Genomic DNA, 22,570 nt, shown 5'->3' on the forward strand with positions numbered 1-22,570 from the left:
AAATGGACCATTCGCGTTCTTAAATGCAATGTTCCTGCTCTCTCTGTGAATAATTCATCAGTGCACATCTGATCCAAAGAAAACAAATGTCTGTCTTCAAAATGCTTCATCAAATCTCCTCGGAAATGACTTTTACTTTTTGGCTGACGTCACATTTTTTTTCTGCTTGAATATTCAGCTTCAGTCTGAAATATGACACATTACATGTAAAATAGGTTTTGAATGCTTTTGTCAAAGGATTAAAATTTTCCAAAAGCATGTACAATTTTTCTGTTTCTGTACCTACATATTTAGTTCAAATTAGCAACTATATATATATAATTTCTTTAAAAAAAAAAAAAAACCCCTTAATAATACTAGGAATATATAGATTTTTTTTAGTCAACCGAATTTCGCAGATGTGCTACGCACGATAGATAAGATAGATAGATAGATAGATATTAGGATAGCTAGATAGATAGATAGATAGAGGTGATATTTTGCATTTTTATCAAAATGTACAAAAAATAAACATAAAAATAACTAAAAACTGATCGTCTCAAAACCAAACATTAAAACTACTGATATCCTTTTTTTTTTAAAAGACATTTTGGAATTTTGAGAGATATATTTGTACATTTTTTCTTTCATAAAAATACAAAAAAAAAAAAAGTTTTTAATTTAAAACAGTTTAAACTATGACTGATATACCACTGCATAAAGCCTGCTCCTGGAAAGCAGCTGGATAATGCTTTAACACTTTTGTTCAGTAACGTTTCCCAACAATGATGTTCAAACATCACAGAAAAAGCAAATGTTGCAATTTACATGGTATGACATCGTGAATATCCAATGGAACAGATTTAGTGATAACTGGACTTAAATGACGAGCAGAAAACTCCCTCACGCACGCTGGCCTCGGGCCATCAGGAAACCGGGGGGGGTCGGACTGTATTGTGACCGCGTCCTGGAAGCTGTTCGTTTACATCAGTGAGTATTGTAGCTAAAAGCTGGATGATGCTGATAAATGCAGTCTTATTACTGTGCTGTTAATTGTAGTGTCTATATGGAACAAGAACAACCCAGCGTGAGAGTCGAGAGTCGAATGTAATCGAGCAGAGACGCTGGTGAAACACATTCCCACTTGACCCTCTACCTCAGGGTCTAAAAACACATCAAAACCAGAGCGAGTAAACACAGGTCAGGCTGTGAGTGCTGGATTCCCTCCACGGCCTGAGCTCACATTCCACTCCGTCTGAAGCCATGAATGAGAGATAATACCAGTTGTGTCCAGTGTTGTGTGTGTGTGTGTGTGTGTAGGATACAGCTGCATCTGTATGCAGAGATCCAAGCCCCCCCCACACACACACACACACACACACACAGGCACACAATCACAGCGAGCATCTCAATGCTCCAACACACAATATTCAAACACAGTCTCAGCTGAGACACATCAGGAGCCAGAGCCAAACACACACATACCACTAACGATCTGTGTGTGGACACATTGATACACACTTTCATATAGCATCATACTGTATGCATCATATCATATCATAGGATTATTCACTGTCATATCATATTTGAAATATATAAAATAAATCATATATAAACTAAAAATTATATATATATATATATAAATTATTATAAATGTATTATCTTTTATATTATAATAAATGCATTATATAGTGTATGTATATTGCATAAAAAACTAAAATAAAAAAATAAAATAACTAAAATTAAAAAAAACAAATACAAATAAACAAAACCACCCTCACCATAACAAAAATCTTACCTAAATACTTAAACTAAAATAAAAATGATGAAATAAATGAAAACTAAAAGCCTAAATTCAAAATATGAAGAAATTGTGTAATAGCATATAAATAATACTAAAATAATACTGATATAAATCAAGAAAACTGCAAAAATTTAATTAACACCTATTTTGCATAAAATGCTATTTTGCTATTCTTATTAAAAATTCACAAATAAAAATAAAAATAAAAAATAAAAATAAAAAAAAATAAAAAAAAAATTAACAAAATAAAATAAAATAAAATAAATAAATAAATAAAATAAAATAAACTAAAATTATCCAATAAAATAAAATAAAATTAAAAATAGAAAAGAACAAGAAAAGAAAAGAAAAGAAAAGGAAAAGAAAAAGAAAAGAAAGAAAAGAAACTAGGAAAACGACAAACTAAAAACGTGGGTGTGGTTATCATCCAAAAACTGATCTTCTCAAAACTACCATATGTGACTCCCTGGACCACAAAACCAGTCATAACTATCAATATTTTTAAATTGAGTTATGCATCATCTGAAGGGTGAATATTGGACAATATTTGGCCGAGATAAAACTATTTGAACATTTGGAATCCGAGGGTTGAGAAAATTGCCTTTAAAGTTGTCCAACTGAAGTGACCATGTATGACAGAATGAACTACACTCTTCAGCAGCACACTTTAATCTATATATGTGTGTATGTGGATGAGAGTGAGAACATCAGCACACTCACACTGAGCATTTAATCACGCCTCGCAGGACCCAGAAAGACTTTTCTGAGATTGAATTACAATCCCGTGAGAGACTGCGCCAGAACACACTCATTTGATCTCACACACACAAAAAACAGCTCATCTTCTACAGCAAAGAGAAAATCCTGAGGAATCAGCCTGCAGATGGAGAAACATGCTTCTGTGCTTGTGCGTCTCTTTTCTGTCAAAATAAAATCTAAAATCAGAAACAACGGCAAATCAATCACATGCAGCTCTGACTTCATGATGACATTAGTCCTGATCAATAAAGATCAAAAAACATCCTGCATTTCATCTCATTTAGAAATACATCGGGTACATAACAAATACTGTCATTTGGTTCCATGTGTATCTATCATTGAGGCCTAGAAAGCCTTCAAACTTTTAAGGCATTTTGATAAAAAACAGTTTTCAAAACTTTAAAACAAGTCTTTTGTCAACTCAATATTCAAAACTTATCTTAAACTTTGCTTAGTTAAAAATTACATTTACATGCATTTCAGTTCATATCAATTTTACTTTCCCTTACATTTAAATTTACATTGTGTACATTTTAAAACTATTTAGAAATTTTGAACTTATATATTTGAATTACTGAAGTTTTATTTTTATATTTTGCCCTGTTTCCATTTTTAAAGTTTCAAGTAATTTAGTTTTGTGTTATATATATTGATATATATAATATATATATATATATATTATATATATATATATATATATAAATACAGTACAGGTCAAAAGTTGGAAACATACTATTTTTAATGTTTTTGAAACGAAGTCTCTTTGCTCATTCAAGCCTGCATTTCTTTGATCAAAAATACAAAAAAAAAACAGTAATATTTGTGAAATATTATTACAACTCAAAATATAGTTTTCTGTTTGAATATACTTTAAAAAAAATCATTTATTACTGTGATGCAAAGCTGAATTCTTCAGGCATCATTACTCCAGCCTTCAGTGTCACATGTAACATCCAGTCTATCACATGATCATTTAGAAATCATCCTAATATTCTGATTTATTATGAGTGTTGGAAAAGTTCTGCTGTATATATTTGATGATAAATAAGGTTAAAAAGAACTGCGTTTATTCAAAATAAAAAACAAATTTCCTAATAATATATATTCTAATAATATATTTTCTTTACTGTCACTTTTTATCAATTAAACCACTCCTTGCTGAATTAAAAGTATTGATTTTATTTAAAAAAAACGAAAGAAAAAAAATTTACTGACCCCAAATTACTGACCAGTAGTGTATATTGTTATGACCAAAACTATTTCTATTTTTAAAACATGCTCTTCTTTTTTTTTTTTTTTTTTTTTTTTTTTTATTTACTTTTTATCATTCAAAGTAATCCTAAAAAAGTATCACATGTTCTGAAAAATATTAAGCAGCAGAACTGTTTCCAACTTTGATAATGAATCATCATATAAGAATGATTTCTAAAGGATCATGTGATAATGATCCTAAAAATTCAGCTTTGCATCACAGAACTTAAATGATAATTTAAAGTATAATAAATTTAAAAAACAATTATTTTTAAATTGTAATAATATTCACAATATTACATTACATTTTCTGTATTTGTGATCAAATAAAATGCAGGCTTGATGAGCAGAAGAAACTTCTTTCAAAAACATAAAAAATAGTAATGTTTCCAAACTTTTGACCTGTATATATATGTCTATTGTCTATTTATTTTAGTTTGAGAATGAAAAATAGAAGTTTAATATTTTAAAAAATTATTTCATCTTATTAACATTTATTTTATTTCAAGTAACATATTTATTTATTTATTGGTCTGCATCTTGTTTGTACCTCAATTCAAATTCAGGAATTGAACTTAAATTTAAAACCCTAGTACAACTACTAAGCGTAGTGTGCCAGTATGCTATTGTGAACGCAGTCCAGGCCTGTATTCCTCACAATGCTCTTCATCTACTTCCATCCGCCGGGAATAAACAATCAAAAACCAGGAAGCTGCAGAAAACCACTTGCCATCTGAGTGAATACCACGTCCGATTGTCCAAAAAGGGTCTAACACATCAAGTACAAAACAATGAGCTGATTGTTTCAGGTGACCATGTGACTGTGTTTATATTCAGGGACGAATCAAGAGCTGTTTTGGCTTTTAGAAAGCTTGTGAAACTTCATCTGCATTCATGTATTTGAGCACCAGCACTGTTTAATGAAATTAGACGTCCAGGACTGAGCTGAAGCAAAGGCTGTGTTGTTTTCCTGGAGCTTCTAACTGTGTGCTATTGAGTCACCATAAATACTGACCACAAAACAAGACACAAGTCATAGTGAGGACAGAGAAAGAGCCATTCCTGCCAGTTTGCTGGGATGAATAAACATGCAACAACGCAATGCTGATAAACATGAGTTTTAGTGCTGACAGAAGCCAAGACGTCACATCAGAATGGGAATGTGTGGTGATGGATGAGTCTCATAAGAAAACTAGACGCACAAACACATCAACAGATCAAACTGGAAAAAAACTGGATTCTTGGGGCAGTCTTGGTGACTAATGCTCATGCTAAAAATGAAGAGGCTCATTTTTGCATCGCCAATGAATTGCAAAAATAATGACTTAATTTTTGTTATAAAGAAATAAAATATCTAACAAAAAAATTCAATAAAAAATGATTATATATAATAAAAAATATAAAGGATATTTAGAATAAATGCATAAATTATAATATAAATATATATAAATATAAATAAACAATAAAAAATATTTGTTATTTATATATTAAAAATATAAATGTATTGTATATAATAAAAATATATAATATATAAACGAATGAATAAATAATAAATAAAATGTATACAAGTAAATACAAATAAAATACATAAATACAAATATATATAATTTATAATATGCATTTATGATGTAAATAACTAAATTGTGATATTTAAGATTAACAAAAAATATAAAACTGGAAAATGCCTTAGTTATGTTAAAAGTGGAAGATGGTATTTTTGCGTCACCAATGAAATTGCAAAACCACAGGTCATTTTTGTTATTAATAAACAAAATGTATAACAAATAAATAAATAAAAACAAATCAAAATGGACCCATATAATAAAGTGTTCAGATATTTATAACCCAACAAAAAAATAATACAAATATTAATATATAAAATAATACAAATAATACAAAATTAATGAAATGAGACAGACAGACAGACAGATAGACAGATAGATAGATAGACAGAACGATAGATAGATAGATAGATAGATAGATAGATAGATAGATAGATAGATAGATAGATAGATAGATAGATAGATAGATAGATAGATAGATAGATAGACAGAATGATAGATAGATAGATAGAACGATAGATAGATAGATAGATAGATAGATAGATAGATAGATAGATAGATAGATAGATAGATAGATAGATAGATAGATAGATAGACACGAACGATAGATAGACAGATAGATAGATAGATAGATAGATAGACAGATAGATAGATAGATAGATAGATAGACAGATAGATAGATAGATAGATATTTTTTGTTGGAAGAGCACACCTAAACAGAAAAGCTGAGAAACTAATTATCATCTATTTAAAATCTTTATGTATAAATGTCTTGTGAAAATGCCATCAAAATGTGTCTGTTTTCGAGCGAACACAGCAGTCAGCCACATATACCTGCAAATGAGGAACAAAACACCCTTAAAACATCATCTTTGTTGTTGCTGTGCTGTCATAACCTGCTCTTTCTCCTCCTCTGAAGGAAAACAAAGCCGTCAGGACGGCCTGCGAGTCTCTGAGGGCCAGTTAACCAGAGCCTCACCTTCATCTGATTAAAACCACACGCTTACTGCAGCAAAAAAAGATCACTTTCAGAAAAAAAAAAAAAAACACTGGACTGACCACTTTAATGCACTGTTATTTGGACGCCCCTGTCATTCTTTTTCATGCAAAATGCCCGGACGCAATTAGCCGCCCGTCTCTAATTAATCCATGAGCCAACGCATCAGAACAAATGAGGAGCACGCTCAGGGAATGAAGCTGTTTGTTTGTGTAGTGTTGAGGAAGGTCATTACTGCAGGCGCGTGTACGGTGTCTCTCTGTGGACATACGGTTATTTGACTCTGTCTTCTCTTGTCATGATGTGACGCGTCTCGCTTTATTGAGTCTCAGGATATTCTTCATATATTCTTCGTCATTGTGATTTTGTCAGCCGAATGCCTCAAGCTAATAAAGCGACAGATTCCCCAGGCTCAGAGCCGACAGCCGCTTTTGTATAACAAAATGTATAACAAATAAATTTAAATATAATTATATATATATATATATGTGTGGGTGTATAGGCCTTTATGTAAAATGATATAAATTTACAATAGATATTTATAAATAAACAAATCAATCAATATATATATATATACATAATGATAAAAATGTGATATTTATAAACAACATATCACAAAATAACAAAATACATACACACACACACAGATATATACTACAACAAACAAAAATAAAATAAAATTGAAATTAATTATTAAGTATTAATATTAAGTATTAAGTATTATAATAAATAATGTATTATATATAGTATGTTTATATAATATTATAATAATTAAATTATATATACATATTTATTACAATAATACATATTATAATAAATACAATTTATAACAGAAAAAAAATGTTAAAAAAAATTGAATTTTAATCAAAATAATAATTAATTTTACTACATATAATCATTTAATTATATATTATAATATATAATACTGTAATAATAATAATGGAATGTCTCAAAGTAATTGGTTTTGATTTCATGTTGACTCGTGGTAGATTGCTGACGGCAGGCAGAGAGCAGCAGGTTGGTTCTTGAGTTTATGAGGCTCAAGAATGGATCCGTCCTGATGACTCTCTGGAATCTCATCTCATTCTGTCCTGATCATCTCATCCTGCTCAGATATGTTATGACACGCACACATGGGGGAAGTCATGGCCTAATGGGTAAAGAGTTTGACTCCTAACACTAAGGTTGTGGGTTTGAGTCTCGGGCCTGCATTACCATGACTGAGGTGTCCTTGAGCAAGGCACTGAACCCCCAACTGCTCCCTGAATTCTGAGTATGGGTCACCAAACTTGGCTGTATGTCACGTCACTCACTTTTTGTCACTCACATTATATATAGAAATAAATAACACACACACACACACACACACACACACACACACACACACACACACACACACACACACACACACACACACCACACCACACACACACACAGACACACACACCACACACACAGACACACACCACACACAACAACACACACACACACACACACACACTCACACACACAAAAGCACAAACAAAACACACAAACACACACACACACACACACACCACACTCACACACACAAAAATGACACAAACAAACACAACAAACACACACACACACACACCCACACTCACACACACAAATACAAAAACAAACACACACACACACACACATACACACACACACACACACACACACACACACACACACACACACACATGTAGAACACAAACAACACACACACACACACACACACACACACACACACACACACACACACAAACACACAAACACACACACACAAACACACACACATATATATACACTGTATACATACTGATATATAAAATTATTAATGTGTGTGTTAATTAATTTATATAATTTACTAACATCTATAGATTAGATAGATGGATGTAGATTTAGATGTATATTACTGTTTGCTAAAGGTCACATAAATCTACCATATAAATATTTAATTTTCTCTGTGGAAGAAAGCAAGTCACACAGGTCTGAAACGACACGAGGAGGAGATTTATTTTTTTGGTGAATTATTCCTTTAACCATTATTTGACCAGAGAATACAAGACCAGTATATTTCTTTACTGTCTCACGTCTGAACTCTGTTCCTGGTTTTATTGATTCTTCAAAGTCCAGCTGTAGATAGCGTTTATCATGAGAAACCAGCATTTGACTATCACGGCAGTCTATGCAAAGCTGTTTGTATAGTCCTGCTGAAACTTCAGCTTATCTGAGCACGCGGGTCAAAGGTCACGGCGAGCGGCCGAAACCGGTGTGCTGTCGTTTGATTGGCAGGTCAGTTTCTGTTTTGTTCTCTTTGCAGGGCTGTCCTCTCCGTCTGTAGGAGTCAAACCTTCATTACTGGATTTAATTGCAGAGCACTTTAACTCTAGAAGCCAGCAGGAGTGAGCGCTTTCGGATAAATGAAGCAGAACCTTTCTTCCGGGTCTTTGTGGGACAGAAATTACTATATTTGGTGCAAAAGCCAGACAGTGTATTTTAGACATGTCTGGAAAGTTTGGACAAATGTGACTGATCTGGAAGGATGTTATCAGACATTTTGGCCAGATGAAGTGTGACCTCTTTGCCTTATTAAGTCAATGACAGCATTAAAGTCTGCAATTACATTACTGCATTACCCTCAACACTTCCTGTTTCTCATTTCCTGTGACATCACACCATGTCACCAGGATGCTAAAGCGAATTTAACCACTTATGGAAAGGTAGCATGAGTCCACCCACACACGGACTCTTCTCCAGTGTCAGAGGACAGGAAGTAGTCACAAACCACAGGAAGTGAGAGTGCATGCGGCTTCTCTATATATGAAACCTGGCACTGTGTGCCCTGAATGACATCAAAAAGCTTTGCTTATAACATTACAAATCACTAAAAAAAATTTACACAATTTTTATGTATTTTATGCTTATTAGATTATTGCATAAACACCAGTTTTATTTTGGCAGCACTGAGATACTATTAAATTTTTAATTATTATTTTTTTTTTTTTTTTTTATTAGTTAAAGTTTTAGTCATTTTGTTGTCCATTTTTTGCCTACATAGTTTTTTATTAACTTTTATTTCAGGTTTAATTCAGGTATAATTTTAGTTATTTTAGTACACAAACTAAATGTAAATAAAAAATTAAACAAGATAAAGTTTGTTTTATTTTATCTTTTATTTTTACTAATATGTTTTTTTGTTGCTATTTCAGTTACATTTTAATTAATTTTGTTGTCCATTTTTTGTCTTTATATTTTTTCAGTTTTTTTTTTAGTTATTTATATTTTGATTTTAGTCAACATTTATGCTATTAAAAGTAATGGAAATGTATTTTATACTATTAGTTTTAGTCAAAATGTAGGAGAATTGGAGTCTGACGTCACGTGATCAGAGATAAGCATAAATGACTTGTATGATAATGTTTGCAGAAACAAGAGTGTAAAACATGGTTAATTATTCTCTGCTGATGATCTTACACAATACCAGGCAATGGAGATATCATATCATATCATAACATATGCAATAAGGCAAAAGGCCTTTATTTACTGTGTGTCACGAGCTGAAATGCACAAAACCCGGACGAACCAAAACTACAGCAGTAGAGAGATGCAGTGCAAACATGCTGCAGTGCACTAGTGTGAGTTTATGAGAGACAGATACACACTGCATGAGGAGCGAGTCTCCTCTGTCCACATGCACTCAGGAATGCTCACTTTGTGTCAGTGTGCAGAGAAAGCAACTGAAAGCGATTCATCGGAGCGAACAAAGAGAATTTCACAGGACTCACAGAGCGTTCTCTCCCAGCAAGACATTAGCATGTAAATAGTGGTCCGGGAGGCTTAACGCGGCGGGCCGGGGTCTCCCCAAACAAGCGGCCGTATTCAGCAGAAGCATGGGAACGGGACCGTCCCGGCGTCTTCGGGGTCTCACACCATATAGACCATAGGCAGGTCCTTGTGCTTTGAAGTCATGCTGTGAGGAGCCTGCTAGAAGACCTTCAATAAGGTGTTCAGACTGGACTAGAATTACACGACTCTGGCTAAACAAACACATTAAAACTCGAATTAAAATTAAAAATCAACTCGAAATTACACGACTCTGGCTAAACAAACACATTTATAGTGGCCTATAATTTCCATGATGCAGAAAATGCAGACAGAATACAATCATAAAAGTAGAATTTACTGTATAATTCACAGATTTATTTAAATAATAATAGAATGTACAATACAGTAGAATGTGCTTCTGAAAGTAATAATAATAATAACAATATTAATAAAAAACTTAATTTTCAAGGAATATCACCTTATTTTTTCTTCCATAAATTTAACAGTAAACATATTTTGTGTAGCACTGTTTTTTTGTGAAAAAAGTCACAATTCATTTGATTGCATTTTAAAATTTTAAATTTTAAAATTCAATTGTTAATGTTTTATGCCTAGATTTGATTAACACTGGTTTTGAGAATCATTGTGTATTAAATCATAAATTCAGGAAAATTTAAAAAGACTACACAGAATTACTGAATAAAATAAAATAAAAACATTGCATAGGGCCTTTCATTGCAAAAATTGCAAAAAAAAAAAAAAAAAAGTTTTACAGCCAAAAAATGTATAATATTTTAAAATCATTTTAATTTTATACTAAAAAATAGATATATATATATATATATAATATATATATATATATATATATCTATATATATATATATATAAATTTACATTTTTATTGTTCAATTTGCAAAAAAATAAAAATAAAACTAAATAAAGTTACATTTAAATTACTTTTTATTAAAACATTGTATTCATTGCATTGATTAGACATGCTTTTCGTTATTAAATTAAAGTTGATATCAGATAACAAAAAAATAAACAAGATTACAAAAAACAAAAATTAAAATTAAAAAATAAAACAGAAAAAATAAAAATTAAAAAACAAAATAAAGAGAAACAAAATACAAAAAAATAAATTTAAAAAATAAAACATAAACCATAAAAAAGATAGATATAAATATATTTCTAAAATTTTATTTTAATCATTAAAACAGAATCCAGAATATATATATAAATGGATCATTTGGGAATTGATAAACCATATGTCATAGGGCCCTACATGTACACTGCTGCGACATCCTTTGACTCTTCCATCTAGTATCATTAGTCACGCACTGTACTGAGGAACTGCTCTATTCTTAGACACTCCCTCCAGTTCCCAAAGATGAGCGAGCAGCAGTTTGTGCCTGTGGACGACAGCCAGCCTGACATCGGATACTCCGCAGAACTGCGGCTCGCCGGCTGACCGACACACACAATACTGCAGGACTCAATCACATCACTACTTAAACACACGCCGCACCAGTATCACATACACCCGGCCAAATCCGGCAGTCCCACAGACAGCATCTAAACATCAACACAACAGATTTTATTTCACCAGCTTGAGTTTGTGACTATATTATATGCTTTAGATTATAAACTACATATTTAGAGTGATAGAGACATAGAGTGGCATGGTTTGTTGTTGTTGTGGGTGTTTGCATCATGCACAATCTGTTCAGAAGTCGTTTAATGTCATGTTTAATTTTCACAGACCAAACCTTTGGGACGTTTGTGGAAAGATGCATTTCTGATACCGCAGCGACTGAAAGAACGAGGCTAAGATATCAATTTACATTTAGTCATTTAGCAGACGCTTTTATACAAAGTGACTTACAAATGAGGAGAAACAATAGAAGCAATCAAGCCAACAAGAGAGCAATGGTATACAAAGTGCTATGACAAGTCCAGTTAGTCTAGTCACAAAACACATAGCAAGCTTTTTTTAATAAATGAGAAAAAACTAATAGAATAGAATAGAATAGAATAGAATAGAATAGAATAGAATAGAATAGAATAGGAAGCCTAAGTGCTAGTATTAATTGGTCAGGTACAGGCAAAAAAGATGTCTTTAGACATTTTTATAAAATGGCTAAAGAGACTCAGCTGCTCAAATTGAGATAGGCAAGTCATTCCAGCTGGGAACCATCCAGGAAAAGGTCTGTGAGAGTGATTTTGTGCCTCTTTGGGATAGCACCACGAGGCGTGGTTCACTTGCAGAACACAAGCTTCTGGAGGGCATATAAGTCTGAACTAGTGAGTTTAGGTATATTGGAGAAGAGCCAGCAGTTGTCTTGTAGGCAAATATCAGTACCTTGAATTTGATGCGAGCGGTTAATGGCAGCCAGTGCAAACTGATGAAGAGAGGTGTAACGTGGGCTTTCTTTGGCTCATTGAAGAACATTATCGCTGCTGCATTCTGGATCAGTTGCAGAGGCTTGATAGTACATGCTGGAAAGCCCGCCAAGGGAGCATTTATATAGTCCACTCTAGAGAGAACAAGAGCTTGGAGAAGAAGTTGCTTGGCTGCTCTAATAGAAGGGTCTAATCTTCCTAATGTTGTATAAGGCAAATCTGCAGGACTGGGCCGTTGTAGCAAAACGATTTGTGGAGCTTAACTGATCATCAATCACAACTCCAAGGTTCCTGGCTGTTCTGGAAGGAGTTATGGTTGACTAACATAGCTATTTAGAGAAGTTGTGATGAAACGCTGGGTTGGCTGAGAACACAGGCAGTTCTGTCTTAGCAAGATTGATTTGAAGGTGATGGTCCTTCATCCAGCCAGAAATATCTGTCAGACAGGCAGCAAAGCGAACAGCTACCATCGGATCATCCGGTTGGAATGAGTGTCATCAGCATAGCAGTGACAGGAAAAGCCATGTTTCTGAATGACAGATCCTAATGATGACATGTAGATGGAGAAGAGAATCGGTCCAAGTACTGAGCCCTGAGGAACCCCAGTAGCAAGAAGTTAACCCCTCCAAAACACCCTGAAGGACCTACATGAGAGGTAAGAACTTGAATCTGCTGAAGTGTGGTTCCTGAGATGCCCATCTTTCTGAGGATCTGGTGATTAACGGTGTCAAAAGTCGCAGACAGATCAAGCAAGATGAGTACTGAGGATTTGGAAGCTGCCTTGCCAGTCTCAGGGCTTCAGTAACCGAGAGCTGGGCAGTCTCAGTTGAGTGCCCGCTTTTAAAGCCAGATTCGTTGTTGTCCAGGAGGTTGTTCTGTGCGAGAAACATTGTGAGGTGGTTGAACACAATTCACTCAAGTGTCTTTGAAATGAATGGAAGAAGGGATACGATGGTCTGTAGTTTTCTAAAAATGCTGGATTTTAGAGAGGGTTTCTTAAGCAGTGGTGCTTAAATGCTGTGGGAAATGTAGCAGTGTGAAGAGAGGCGTTGATAATGTGAGTTGAGCACAGGTTTAACTGAAGAAGAAATGGCCTGCAGGAGGTGAGTGGTGAGAGGATCAAGCGGACAGGTTGTAGGATGATTTGAAAGGATAAGTTCGGAAACAGGGTTCAATATTCTTTCCTTTTTCAAAAAAATACAATATATAAAATAAATAATAATAATAATAATAATAATAATAATAATAATAATAATAATAATAATATAATAATCAATATATAGGTCTGCAAGATTTTTAGAGGGAAAAAATTATTGCAATATTTATGACAAAAAATTTAGATTTTAAATTCAATAAAAACAATTTATTTATTTTATTATGATTTATTAATAGGACTATTAGGGCTACATGATTTGGAGATTTATCCAGTAAAAATTGCACTTGTGATTTAAAATACATTTTTAAAAATTATAAAGAGAACCATGTTTGTTGTGCTTGTTTGTAAGCATGCACAATTTGACCCAAAATGTTTAATAAATATTATGATAATAATAATAATAGTAATAATAATATACTATTAAACACAAAATAAATCAAAAAATAAATAAACAAAAATAATATAAAACAAAATAAGAAATATTACTCTTGTAAAAACACTATTTCACTATTAAACACAAAATAGAGTATTTAATAATTAATCTAAAATTATATTAATAATTAGAATATAATATTAATAATAATAATAATAAATATTATTATATTAAATTATTATAATATTTTGAATTGAATTATATTATGATATAATTATTGTTATATTAAATAATTAACATTTTATTAAAAACATTAATTCTATATATATATATATATGATATATAGACAAAAAAATATTACTTTATATTGATAAGTCAGTGATGTATTGAAGATTAAAATAATTCTCTGCAAAATAAAAATAAAAAATCCAGTATATTTAAGAAAAAAACATTTGAATCAGATTGGTTTGAGAGATCGGTAAGAATACTTGCAGTGTCAGTAAGAGAATGAGGAGAGGCACAGACTGTAGAGACAGGCATTCAGAGACACTGTAAGAGAATGAGGAGAGGCACATACTGTAGAGACAGGCATTCAGAGACACTGTTTCTTTAACACACACAGTGAAGCTGAATCAATCAAGCGGGACAGGCGCACTGGAAATGCTAATGTATTCACTTGAGCCGTTAGAGCTCCACTTTCATAATCCGCCACTCGTGAAATCCTAAGAGCCAGCACAGGCCATGAAAATCAGGGAACAGGGAGAGGAGAAGAGGACCTGATAGAGGACAGCATCGGCACCATTATTCAACAGCCAAAATGGAGGACGAACTAGAAGTCTCAAGCTAAAACCCAATGCCAAACTCACAATTGCTCATTGTCTTATCTTCTTCAAACTAAAAATAAAAAAAATCCAATAAACTGACATTACTATACTTTTAATTAATTACAAATCTGAATTCAAATGCAAACTTAAAGCTGAAATGCATGAAAAAAACGACATGAGATTGACATGAACTTTCAAATGTTTGCGCCAAATTTTGCAGCTCTACAAACAAAGCACAGCATACATGAAGCTTTTTTATTAATACAGTACAGTAAACGCATGAAAATGGTCTCAAAATTTTTTTTCTCAGTAATATTCCTTTTGCTTTTACAGTGAAATAGTACAATAGTAATATTCCTTTTGCTATTAAATAGTTTAGTTTAGTAATAAAAATAATAATAATTATAATAATAATAATAATAATAATTATTATTATTATTATTATTATTATTATTATTATTATTATAGTCATATTGATAATAAAATCACAAAAATTCAGGCCAAAAGCAAACCTTTTTTAAATCACAACAATTGCATTTAAATTGCAATCGCTCTCAGATTTTCTTCCCTAAATTGTTCGGCCCTAAGATGATCTCCAGGAAGAATGCCTTTAGAAAAATGCAGCAGCTTCCAAGAAAGACCAAGAATTGCCCTCGACTACCTGCTCAAATGCAGCCCAGCAGGACAGACAGGAACGCTGTAATGTGTATCACACGCATTTGCAATCAAGTTGCATCAGGCTGCTGTTGAGTGACTTCAAATGTCCCGTCCAGCTCACATTCCTTCTCATTATCCTTACTGACGTGTCACACAGAGAAAAACAGGCAAAGCGTGATGTGAAAACAAAACTCCCACACACCTTCAAAAGAGGAAGTGAGGTTACAAAACTAGTTTTCTGAATGAGTAAAACTACTGCTGCTGCTAATGCATCTGATCATCACGAGATGAGAAAGATGATTATTAGCCCATTACAACCACATATTGCTTTAAAGGGAAATATAACGATTTGCTTTTAAATTTACTCCAAGATGTAGCTGACTGTTTTTCTTTCTCCAGTAGAACATTAAAGAAGATTTTTTAGCTGAAACTGTGCTCCTTGCTGATTCATAAAATTCAAGTCAGCGGGCTATCGGCACTTTGAAGTCAAAAAAGCACATACAGGCAACACAAAATGAATCCGCGTGGCTCCTTGACAATACATTGAGGCCTTATGGAAGCGAAACGATCAGTCTGAGTGAGAAACGAACATTATTCACAACATTATTATAACCTGTAATCCAGAGCCTCAGGCAAATGATTCGGAGTGATGTCGGGTTCCTGAACGAATCATTTTTTGAACCGATTCTTTTTAGTGAAGTACATGAACCAGAGCAACAAAAATCAGACTAAGCAGCATCCTGAAACAGTTCACTGATCAAGCAGCACAGATCTACAGTACAGGTTACTCGAACAAAAAACTCACTTTCAGATGGCTGACAATCACTCTGACTCAAAATGAACTAATCAGCTGAATTACAGGTAATAATTTTGTAAATAATGTTCAGTTTCTTGCACAGACTGATTGTTTCACTTCATAAGACCTCAATATATCGTCAGGAGCCACAGGCATTAATTTTGTGCTTCTTGATATGCTTTTTTAGACTCTAAATGCACTGGTAGTCTGCTGACTTGCCTATGTCATGAATCACCAATGACAACGTATACGGTTTCAGCTAAAAATCTTCTTTACTCTACTATTGACGAAATAAGTTTCCTTTTGAAAGGCCTCGCTGAGGGTGAGTAAATCAACAACAAATTTACATTTTTGGGTGAACTATCCCTTTAAAACGCTGTCTAGGAAGGCAGCTCACTTGATGATGGATGTGTGCGGCTAATATTATTGACCAAAGCAGATCCTCTGTCCTTGCTTTAAACATTATCTTAATGAGAAAACAGGAGAGAAAAAAAAAATCAATCTTTGTGTTTTTAAACGGATTTGCTGAACACATGGACACGAGCACAGCTTAATATTTGCTCTAAAGTACATGTTTACTCAGAGCTGAACACTCACAATGGTATTTTACCTTGTTAACTGACACATTTCACAACTTGACCAGGGTAACTTTGTCTGTGAACTAATCCAGCACAAGATTCTACAGCACAAAGCTTATAAAACAATGGGAAACTGCTCTGTTTTGGTTTTAAAGGAGAGCTTTATAAGCACAAAGTAAACATGTTACTATGAGCGCATGGAAACCCGTGTGACGTGATTTCACCACTGCAATCAAGCTCTGCAGATAAACAATCTCCGAGTGTGACAAAGCATTATGAATTTCTTATCATGATAAATCACGGCTAGATGATGAGAATGTGACAAACCTGACTGACCAGAATGAGGAAAATCCATCGACAGTAATTCAATAATTTCTCACATTTTTTAAAGCAACTTTAAGGTTTGAGTCTCTGAGTTTTCGCGATTTGATTGTTAGAGTAGAAAAATAACCTCCTAGCAACCACACACAACACCTTAGCAACCACCAAAAACACCACAACAGCCACCAATAATATTCTAGCAACTACCTACAACAACCACCTACAACACCCTAGCAACTACTTACAATATCCTAGGAACCACTCCTAGCAACCACCTAGTAACTACCTACAATGTCCTAGCAACCACCTAAAACACCGTGGCAACCATGTACAATATCCTAGTAACTACTTACAATGTTAACACCCCAGCAACCACCTATAACACTCCAACAACAACCTACACCTTCCCAGCAACTACCCACAACACTCTAGAAAAAACCGACAACACCCTAGCGACCACCAACAAAACCATAACAACCACCTACAACGGTCTAGCAACCACCTACAACACCCTGACAACCGAAAACAATATCCTAGAAATTACTTACAACGTCGACACCCTAGCAACCACCTATAACACTCTAACAACGACCTACACCACCTACTACAACACCTTAACAACACCCTAGCAACCACGAACAACATCCTAGCAAACCACCACCCAAAATACTCCTGCAACTTCCCACAAACACTCTAGAAACCACCGACAACACCCTAGCGACCACCAACAATACCATAACAACCACCTTACAACAGTCTAGCAACCACCTACAACACCCTAACAACCAAATACAATGTCCTAGTAACTACTTACAATGTCGACACACCAGCAACCACCTAACACTCTAACAACGACCTACACCACCTACTACAACACCTTAACAACATCATAGCAACCACATACAACATCATAGCAACCACAAACAACATCCTAGCAACCACCACCCAAAATACTCCTGCAACTTCCCACAACCACTACCCACAACACTCTAGAAACCACCGACAACACCCTAGCGACCACCAACAATACCGTAGCAAACCACCTACAACAGTCTAGCAACCACCTTCAACACCCTAACAACCAAAATACAATATGCTAGTAACTACTTACAATGTTGACACCCCAGCAACCACCTATAACACTCTAACAATGACCTACACCACCTACTACAACACCCTAGCAACCACATAAAACAACATAAAAAACAAAAAAAACACCAGCAACAACCACTACCCAAAACACTCCTGCACCTTTCCACAACCACTACCCACAACACTCTATAAAAACCACAGACAACACCATGTCAACCACTACCAACATCATACAACCACCTACAACACCCTAGCAACCACCACCAACGTCATACAACCACCTACAAAACCCTAGTAACCACCACCAACATCATACAATACCCTAGTAACCACCACCAACATCATACAACCACCTACAACACCCTAGCAACCACCACCAACATCATACAACCACCTACAAAACCCTAGCAACCACCACCAACATCATACAACACCCCCTAGTAACCACCACCAACATCATACATCCACCTACAACACCCTAGCAACCACCACAAACACCTACAAAACCCTAGCAACCACCACCAACGTCATACAACCACCTACAAAACCCTAGTAACGACCACCAACATCATACAACACCCTAGTAACCACCACCAACATTATACAACCACCTACAACACCCTAGCAACCACCACCAACGTCATACAACCACCTACAAAACCCTAGTAACCACCACCAACATCATACAACACCCTAGTAAAACAACCAACAACATCATACATCCACCTACAACACCCTAGCAACCACCACCTTCGTCATACAACCACCTACAAAACCCTAGCAACCACCACAACCTTCACTCACTGTGTTCTTCAGAAAATGTAAACCACCACCAAAGTCATACAACACCCTAGCAAACAACCTAACAGCACCTTAGCAACCACCAACAACACCCTAGGCTGGCAACCTTCACTCACTGTGTTCTTCAGAAAATGTAAAAATCTAGATCTACATTATAATTTAAGGCTATTTCTAAATGTAATGCTGTTATTAGGTATTTCAGCCATGGAGAGACGTGACAGGAGATAGAGTGAGGACAATAATCCAGTCTGTTGCTGGTTCCCATCTGAAGTTATTTTAGGCTCAATCTCCTGATCCCCAGAGATGAATAATACTCACGGGTTATTTCTGACTGTCATTGGACACCTGCAAATGTCTCATCTACTGACCAGACAACAGACTCCAGTCCAGAACCAAAACATGAGTGAGCAATGGACACAAACGCAAGCCTGCGATCTTCTAAATATCCTAAAGCAGTGACTTCAACTTCAAGTAGATCTAGAAGATCTCTGCTTTTAGTGATGAACACACGAATCCTCAGAGGACAATATTATTTCTCAGAGATGTCCTTTTTTAAACCTCAGGAGACTTAAAAATGAAAAAACTCCATCTCAGAGGTTTTCTGCTAAAATTTCTCCGGAGAATAAAAACACAGAAATGAGTCGAGGTATAGAGCTGTAAATGAATGTGGAGCAGCTCGGGTCATTTGATGAGAAATGTTTGAGCTCATAATGAAATCTCTGATTACAGACTTTTGCAATCTGAGTGCAGTTGAGACACGGCTGTGATCTCTTCTGAAACTCCACTTTTAGGAGAAACATCTGAGAAGCAGGAGACGCAAATTATGTTCTCCATTTGTTCTCTATTTCATTATTGCTGTCTAGAAGAAACAATTTATGTATTAAAGAGACTAAAGAAATTTAATTTTCACAGGTCAGCATGCAAAGAGTTCATAAAATGATGGATAAACTTCCTTTTTACATTGAATGCAAGTTTCATGAGCTGGTTCAGACTTGCAGTAAAGCCATGGTCCAGTCTTTGGATGACGGGTTCACCACTGTAGGTTTCTTAATGGAGCTTTACTGACCAGAAGAGACAATTATGATGCAATTGCTGGTGTTGCAATTCGGTCTGTTTTCTCTGTAGTCATATATTAAAGCCACACCTAACCTGACAGAAAAACAAGATCTGACACGCGTTCTCCTTCACGAGGAACCATTGTGCAATTCAATCCAAATAATCAACCTTATGTTATCAGTATGCAACTATGGTCGCCACTCACCCAGAGTCTTAACGGCGATCTGTTTGGTGAGCGGCGGCGGCAGGTTGATGCACACCAGATCCACATCCGAATGCAGCAGCACGTCATCGATCCGGTTAGTGTAGAAGGGCACGTTCATGTCGCGCGCGAGCTCTCCTCCGCCTCCTCCTGCGTGCGACCCCACAGCGCCTTCACCGAGAAGCCCTCGCTCTTCAGCAGAGGGATGATGACCCGGGCCGTCAGACTGGTGCCGAACACACCCACACCGGGCAACATGACTGTCGCGCGCGGATTCTCACACACCGGAGGCGGGTGACCCGGCGGGTGCGGGTTCGAACCCGAGCAGGGCTGTTGCGTGAACTATGACCATTGCGCCTTTGGGTTCCTCCCAGCTGTATAAAAATCAATAATTATTCTTTCAAATAATAAAGGTGAGATGAATTCATCCTCATCATCATCATCCACCTGCACTCTGCGACCCGCGTCTGCGCATCCCGGGTTGAATACACGCGATGATACAATGTTAAATTCACAAATGCATTTGTATCCGCTTCAGAATCCTCTGTATCATCCAGAAAGACGCGAACGCATCGCTGCCGAGGTCAATACGTGCGCGTCACGTTCCCGTAGCGATGCAAATGAAATCCAAATAGAATTTCCAAAACCTTCCTCCGAGCGCATGTAGCGTCTCCGCACCTCTCTCTATCAATACTGCGATCATCTACTGCGGCCGGGTGCAGAGTTCCGCCCTCCCCGTTTAACTCCTTCACAGCCGGGGCGAAGTATTCGATACTATGGCGAAGCCTTGTCTCGTGAATATTAATCACGCAGAGTGACGTTAAAACAGGGAGGACCGTCTGATTGGCTGACGGCGGGTTGGGCGCTGGGTTTAGCTGGCGAATCCAAAGGCGGTGGAGGCGTGGTTTATGAATATTAATTAGGTTACGTAACATGACGCCGAGGAGGTTACCAAGGCAAACGTCAGCGGACTTAAAATTATTAATATTCATAAGCAAAGCCTGCGCCGTAGTGGGATTGGAAAAGGCAGCGGAATTATGCACACAGCTCGCTTGATCACAGCTGGAGACAGTGACTGCAGTGAATGGAAACACAATACCCAGCGAGATGACGACAAATGAATTATTATTAGTTTAAAAACGTTTAATAAATGACAGGGAAGACAATAAAGGGACCGCACTGAGTATTAGAGAAAACAAAAGGATATATAAAAATACATTTATTTTATACATTTATATACTTGTATATAAATAAATAAAATCATATATATATATATATATATATATATACATATATATGTGTGTGTGTGTGTGTGTGTCTGTGTGTATGTGTGTGTGTGTGTGTGTGTGTGTGTGTGTGTATAACACGCATAAAAAAGACAGAAATATGATATAACTATATATATATATATATATATATATATATAGTACAGGTCAGAAGTTTGGAAACATTACTATTTTTAATGTTTGAAAGAAGTTTCTTCTGCTCATCAAGCCTGCATTTATTTGATCAAAAATACAGAAAAAAACAGTAATATTGTGATATATTATTACAATTTAAAATAATCGTTTTTAAATTTATTATACTTTAAATTATCATTTATTTCTGTGATGCAAAGCTGAATTTTTTAGGATCATTATCACATGATCCTTTAGAAATCATTCTAATATGATGATTCATCATCAAAGTTGGAAACAGTTCTGCTGCTTAATATTTTTTCAGAACATGTGATACTTTTTTTAGGATACTTTGATGAATAAAAAGTAAAAAAAAAAAAAAAAAAAAAAAAAGAAGCTATGTTTTTAAAATATAAATATTTTATAATAACAATATACACTACTGGTCAGTAATTTGGGGTCAGTAATTTTTTTTCTTTATTTTTTTTTAAATAAAATCAATACTTTTATTCAGCAAGGATGTGTGTTTAAATTGATAAAAAGTGATAGTAAAGAAAAATATATTATTTAGAATATACATTATTAGAATTTTTTTTTTATTTTTAATAAATGCAGTTCTTTTTAACCTTTTATTCATCAAATATATTAGACAGCAGAACTGTTTCCAACACTCATAATAAATCAGAATATTAGAATGATTTCTAAATGATCATGTGATAGACTGG

At 34.8% G+C, this 22,570-nt stretch overlaps 2 protein-coding genes and 1 pseudogene across 3 annotated transcripts in view; 2 read left to right on the top strand and 1 right to left on the bottom strand.

Annotated features, from left to right (window-relative positions):
* The window catches only part of LOC109057202, a 25,356-nt pseudogene extending 4,253 nt beyond the window's left edge, over positions 1–21,103 (bottom strand).
* Positions 1–22,570, top strand: part of LOC109059609 (receptor-type tyrosine-protein phosphatase eta-like) — a 188,846-nt gene that overhangs the window by 28,384 nt on the left and 137,892 nt on the right. The window lies entirely within an intron of this gene.
* The window catches only part of LOC122135428 (receptor-type tyrosine-protein phosphatase eta-like), a 151,351-nt gene that overhangs the window by 22,959 nt on the left and 105,822 nt on the right, over positions 1–22,570 (top strand). The window lies entirely within an intron of this gene.

Source organism: Cyprinus carpio, chromosome A24 (genome assembly GCF_018340385.1).
Source record: "Cyprinus carpio isolate SPL01 chromosome A24, ASM1834038v1, whole genome shotgun sequence".
NCBI lineage: Eukaryota > Metazoa > Chordata > Actinopteri > Cypriniformes > Cyprinidae > Cyprinus > Cyprinus carpio.